Consider the following 6,754-nt stretch of genomic DNA (forward strand, 5'->3'; position numbering starts at 1 on the left):
CAACGTTCCTCCAGAGGCGGAGGAAGAGGCCGAGGCGGCAGCAGCAGAATAGGCCGAGGCGGCAGCAGCAGAAGAGGTAGCAGGGGGAGCCTGAGTGACTTCCTTGGTTTTAAGGTGTTTACTCCACTGCAGTTCATGCTTTGCATGCAGGTGCCTGGTCATGCAGGTTGTGCTCAGGTTCAGAACGTTAATGCCTCGCTTCAGGCTCTGATGGCACAGCGTGCAAACCACTCGGGTCTTGTCGTCAGCACATTGTTTGAAGAAGTGCCATGCCAGGGAACTCCTTGAAGCTGCCTTTGGGGTGCTCGGTCCCAGATGGCGGCGGTCAGTAGCAGGCGGAGTCTCTTGGCGGCGGGTGTTCTGCTTTTGCCCACTGCTCCCTCTTTTGCTACGCTGTTGGCTCGGTCTCACCACTGCCTCTTCCTCCGAACTGTGAAAGTCAGTGGCACGACCTTCATTCCATGTGGGGTCTAGGACCTCATCGTCCCCTGCATCGTCTTCCACCCAGTCTTGATCCCTGACCTCCTGTTCAGTCTGCACACTGCAGAAAGACGCAGCAGTTGGCACCTGTGTTTCGTCATCATCAGAGACATGCTGAGGTGGTATTCCCATGTCCTCATCATCAGGAAACATAAGTGGTTGTGCGTCAGTGCATTCTATGTCTTTCACCGCTGGGGAAGGGCTAGGTGGATGCCCTTGGGAAACCCTGCCAGCGGAGTCTTCAAACAGCATAAGAGACTGCTGCATAACTTGAGGCTGAGACAGTTTCCCTGGTATGCATGGGGGTGATGTGACAGACTGATGGGGTTGGTTTTCAGGCGCCATCTGTGCGCTTTCTGCAGAAGACTGGGTGGGAGATAATGTGAACGTGCTGGATCCACTGTCGGCCACCCAATTGACTAATGCCTGTACCTGCTCAGGCCTTACCATCCTTAGAACGGCATTGGGCCCCACCATATATCGCTGTAAATTCTGGCGGCTACTGGGACCTGAGGTAGTTGGTACACTAGGACGTGTGGATGTGGCAGAACGGCCACGTCCTCTCCCAGCACCAGAGGGTCCACTAACACCACCACGACCATGTCCACGTCCGCGTCCCTTACTAGATGTTTTTCTCATTGTTATGGTTCACCACAACAACAAATATATTATTTGGCCCAATGTATTGTATTCAAATTCAGCGGGATATAAATTTGAGGCCTAGTATTTAGGCGCGGGGTGACCGGTATGGATTTAGTGACAGAATTAGACTTGGAAATGCACAGAAGCGTGTGTGTGAAGTTATTCTGAATGACCCAATGTGCACCTTGAATATTATCTACCCTTTTAGGGATAGATTTCAAATAGCTCTGATATAGCAGAAACCGACTAAATTATGAAATTGCTAAATTGGGAATTGTATTTCAACCCAGAACAAGAAATGTGCTTGAACGGACACTAAATAACTCGCCCAGCTACAGCACTAGGACAGATTTAGCGGGATATAAATTTAAGGCCTAGTATTTAGGCGCTGGGTGACAGGTATGGGTTTAGTGCCAGAATTAGACTTGGAAATACACAGTAGCGGGTGTGTGTGAAGTTATTCTGAATGACCCAATGTGCACCTTGAATATTATATACCCTTTTAGGGATAGATTTCAAATAGCTCTGATATAGCAGAAACCACTAAATTATGAAATTGCTAAATTGGGAATTGTATTTCAACCCAGAACAAGAAATGTGCTTGAACGGACACTAAATAACTCGCCCAGCTACAGCACTAAGGACAGATTTAGCGGGATATAAATTTGAGGCCTAGTATTTAGGCGCTGGGTGACAGGTATGGGTTTAGTGCCAGAATTAGACTTGGAAATACACAGTAGCGGGTGTGTGTGAAGTTATTCTGAATGACCCAATGTGCACCTTGAATATTATATACCCTTTTAGGATAGATTTCAAATAGCTCTGATATAGCAGAAACCACTAAATTATGAAATTGCTAAATTGGGAATTGTATTTCAACCCAGAACAAGAAATGTGCTTGAACGGACACTAAATAACTCGCCCAGCTACAGCACTAAGGACAGATTTAGCGGGATATAAATTTGAGGCCTAGTATTTAGGCGCTGGGTGACAGGTATGGGTTTAGTGCCAGAATTAGACTTGGAAATACACAGTAGCGGGTGTGTGTGAAGTTATTCTGAATGACCCATGTGCACCTTGAATATTATATACCCTTTTAGGGATAGATTTCAAATAGCTCTGATATAGCAGAAAACCCTCAATTATGAAATTGCTAAATTGGGAATTGTATTTCAACCCAGAACAAGAAATGTGCTTGAACGGACACTAAATAACTCGCCAGCTACAGCACTAAGGACAGATTTAGCGGGATATAAATTTGAGGCTAGTATTTAGGCGCTGGGTGACAGGTATGGGTTTTAGTGCCAGAATTAGACTTGGAAATACACAGTAGCGGGTGTGTGTGAAGTTATTCTGAATGACCCCAATGTGCAACCTTTGAATATTATATACCCTTTTAGGGATAGATTTCAAATAGCTCTGATATAGCAGAAACCACTAAATTATGAAATTGCTAAATTGGGAATTGTATTTAACCCAGAACAAGAAATGTGCTTGAACGGACACTAAATAACTCGCCCAGCTACAGCACTAGGGACAGATTTAGCTGGATATAAATTTGAGGCCTAGTATTTAGGCGCTGGGTGACAGGTATGGGTTTAGTGCCAGAATTAGACTTGGAAATACACAGTAGCGGGTGTGTGTGAATTTATTCTGAATGACCCAATGTGCACCTTGAATATTATATACCCTTTAGGGATAGATTTCAATAGCTCTGAATAGCAGAAACCACTAAATTATGAAATTGCTAATTGGAATTGTATTTCAACCCAGAACAAGAAATGTGCTTGAACGGACACTAAATAACTCGCCCAGCTACAGCACTAAGGACAGATTTAGCGGGATATAAATTTGAGGCCTAGTATTTAGGCGCTGGTGACCGGTATGGATTTAGTGACAGAATTAGACTGGGATATGGCCAAAAAATAAACAGACTATTGCTGGTTAAATGCACTTGGTGTGACAGCTTCACCCTGATGTAGGCTTTAGCCAAAAAACAACCACACCATTGAGGGTTTAAATGCACTTGGTGACAGGCGCAGCGTGCCCCTGATTTTGTATATGGCCAAAAAATGAACAGACTATTGCTGGTTAATGCACTTGGTTGTGACAGCTTTCACCCTGATGTAGGCTTTAGCCAAAAAACAACCACACCATTGAGGGTTAATGCACTTGGTTGACAGGCACAGCTTGCCCCTGATTTTGTATATGGCCAAAAAATGAACAGACTATTGCTGGTTAAATGCACTTGGTGTGACAGCTTCACCCTGATGTAGGCTTTAGCCAAAAAACAACCACACCATTGAGGGTTAAATGCACTTGGTCGCAGCTTGTGCTGGCGCACCACAAGACACAAAATGGCCGCCGATCACCCCAGAAAAATGTGACTGACAAACGGTCTGGGCAGCCTAAAAACAGTGAGCAATTGAGGATCAGCAGCTCAATGATCCACAGCTGCAGATCGATCAGTTAATCAAGTCCTTTGGAGGAGTTAATCTGCCTAATCTCGCCCTACTGTCGCAGCCGCACCCTCTCCCTACGCTAATCAGAGCAGAGTGACGGGCGGCGCTATGTGACTCCAGCTTAAATAGAGGCTGGGTCACATGGTGCTCTGGCCAATCACAGCCATGCCAATAGTAGGCATGGCTGTGATGGCCTCTTGGGGCAAGTAGTATGACGCTTGTTGATTGGCTGCTTTGCAGCCTTTCAAAAAGCGCCAAGAAAGCGTCACAAAAGCGCGAAAGAAAGCGACGAACACCGAACCCGAACCCGGACTTTTACGAAAATGTCCGGGTTCGGGTCCGATGTCACGGACACCCCAAAATTCGGTACGAACCCGAACTATACAGTTCGAGTTCGCTCATCCCTAGTCATAGGTATGCAATAATGAAAAAAAAACATGATGTTGAAAAGAGATGGTGGAAAGAGAATGATGATTGCTACTGAGAGCAATAAATGTGAAATGTGAGTGTGAAAATGAAGTGCTGAATGTAAATCCATATATGAAAAAATAATAATAAAAGTGGTGAAAACTACAAAACAAGGAAGGATCATAACCTAATCCATAAGTGACTAGAAAAAGCGGAAGAAAAAGAAGGTCGATACTAATGATTGCCGGAGGAAACCTGCATCTACATAAAGTGCTGAGTGCAAGAAACTCCAATGATGTAAATGGAGAGAAAACACCCGGTAAAACGACCTGGGAAAGTGTGTGCTGAAATATGTGACAGGGAGTGTATGCAGGGAAAAGTGAAGAAGAAGAAAATAGAAAAGGGAAAAGGAGGGGAACTAAAAAACAGAGAGGAGAAAGGAAAAGAAAAAGAAAGAAGCTTAATGCATCACAATATTAGTGCAAGTATAATGTGCTTCTTATGGGTCCAAGATACATTACGAATATTTCGAGCCCAATACGAGGGACCACTATAAGGAACATAAGAAATCGGACGTAATGCTCTAGAAATGGTCTCTTGTAAATAACTGACACAAATACAGCTATGATATTCTGTGGATCCAAGATATATTGCAGATATTCCAAGCCCAAAAAAGGGCTAATGATGAGGATCAAAGAATAAATCAAGCGTGGCATCAACAGAAACGGTGTCCTGAAAATAACTAAAAAATTGTGGGGAGAAGAAAAAACATAAAAGATAAGTCAATAACATATATTCATAAAAGTACATACTAACTGTTAAACAAAATGGAATCCACATGTCGTGGACCCAGCGACTACAAGAAAGCGGAGAAACCCAAATTTTTCTTGAGTCCCCTGGGCGTAACGTCCCCAGGGTCCAAATCCAGCGGCCTCCCGTTGGGCTAGCCGCTTGGATGTATTACCAGCACGCAAGTCTAACTTGGATACAATCAACTTCCCCTCATTTTGAGAAGCTGGGATTGCAAGCAATGGTGTGCCCTTAAAATGTCTAGCAATAGGTTTAGAAACCTCGATCTCCTCCATTTCCTGTGCCTTCAGAATATCCCTCATGTGTTCCCTCACGCGGACCCGCAGTTCCCGTGTGGTCAGCCCCACATAAATCATGGGAAATGGGCACCGGGCATAGTACACCACCTGAGTGCTGGAACACGTGAGGGAATGGTTAATTCTGAAGGTTCTCGTGCCAGAGGAATTGGCAAAATCAAAAGCACGCTCCATGTTTGGACACGCAGCACATCTACCACATGGTCTGAACCCAATCCTGGGACCACCCTGTCCGGCAAAAAGTTGAAATGGGATTGGCTGTAAGTAGCCTCTCACCAGATTATCACGCAGGGTATTGGCCCTGCGTGCCGTGACAAGTGGACGTATGGGCAATATTTTCTCCAGAATTGGGTCAGTGCGTAAGATAGGCCAATGCGTGGCCAAACAGGACCTCATATCGCCCCAATACGAATAATGGGTGCTGATAAATCGTATTTTACCATCCGGTATTCTTTCTTTTTTAGTCAGTAACAGTTGGGGCTGGCATAGTTTTTTTGCCCGTCGGTAGGCCTTTTGATGGATCGATGGCTATATCCTCTCCTGAGTGAACCGGTCCTTGAGGTCACTGGCCTGTCTCTCAAATGTTGCATCATCGGAGGATATCCTGCGAATACGCAGGAACTGAGCGACCGGAATCGCCGAGATGGTACTTTTGGGGTGGAGAGAGGTTGCATGTAGGTATGTATTTACGGCCGTCTCTTTCCGGAAAACATCCGTCCTGAGTTGGCCACCAGTGCCTCTGAACACCGATACATCAAGGAAGTCAACCCTTTGTTTATGGTATGTGTACGTTAACCTGATGTTTTTAGAATTAGTATTTAAAAGTTTGAAAAAGTCATAAAGCTGTACCTCGGTTTCCTGCCAGATCAAGAAGACGTCGTCTATGTACCGCGCCCATAAGATGGCGCGGTCCATAGCGGCATGTCTATCTGACAGGAACAAGTCACTTTTCAGTTCTAAACAATATAATTTACTGACATAGACTTGACCACACAACCATGTATAAATGTTCTTGTTCCATGAAGTTAATTTAGTAGCAATTATTACATTCACAAACATTTATATTTTTCTGTTTGTTCTATCAGACAAATTATAGATTCTATATCACATTAGATTTTTTTATATACTTTTTTTGGTATGACACAATCACTAGAAGGTCTACACTGTCTGCTGTGTAATTCACCTGTGGCCATCATCATGATACACTTTCAGGCTGTCCTCACTGGGCTCTCAGATAACTGTTGCTTCATCACGAGTTCTGAGAATGTTGACCACTTCTGTTCATCTGCTTGGATTTTATCTGACTGTACTTATTCCTTCATTAGGAGCCACTTACTCCTTTGAGTCAATTTTATAGTCTTTAGTCCATAAAAAGATATGATGCTTCATAACAAGTGACCAACTTGAAGAACAAAAGAATTTATGATCATTGTTTCATTATAGATTTTCTGCTATGCTCAGTCAGACTCTGACTGGCCCACAGGAGTAAAAGTGAATCCCCCACAAGGCCAGTCCAAGGACTTTTTGTATACTACAAAGTACAACCCGTTTTCACAATCCTTAATAGCTCAGTGTGTTATTAGGTTGATTCCTGAGCAAAAAGTCCATGTTTCGAATCCAGGAGCAGCCATGAAGAAGATTTCCCAAGAAAAAAGA

The 6,754-nt window shown here is 44.1% G+C and overlaps 1 pseudogene; it reads right to left on the reverse strand.

Annotated features, from left to right (window-relative positions):
• The window catches only part of LOC122931750, a 38,763-nt pseudogene extending 33,491 nt beyond the window's left edge, over positions 1–5,272 (reverse strand).
• Positions 5,273–6,754: the final 1,482 nt, after the last annotated feature.

Source organism: Bufo gargarizans, chromosome 3, assembly GCF_014858855.1.
Source record: "Bufo gargarizans isolate SCDJY-AF-19 chromosome 3, ASM1485885v1, whole genome shotgun sequence".
Classification (NCBI taxonomy): Eukaryota; Metazoa; Chordata; class Amphibia; order Anura; family Bufonidae; genus Bufo; species Bufo gargarizans.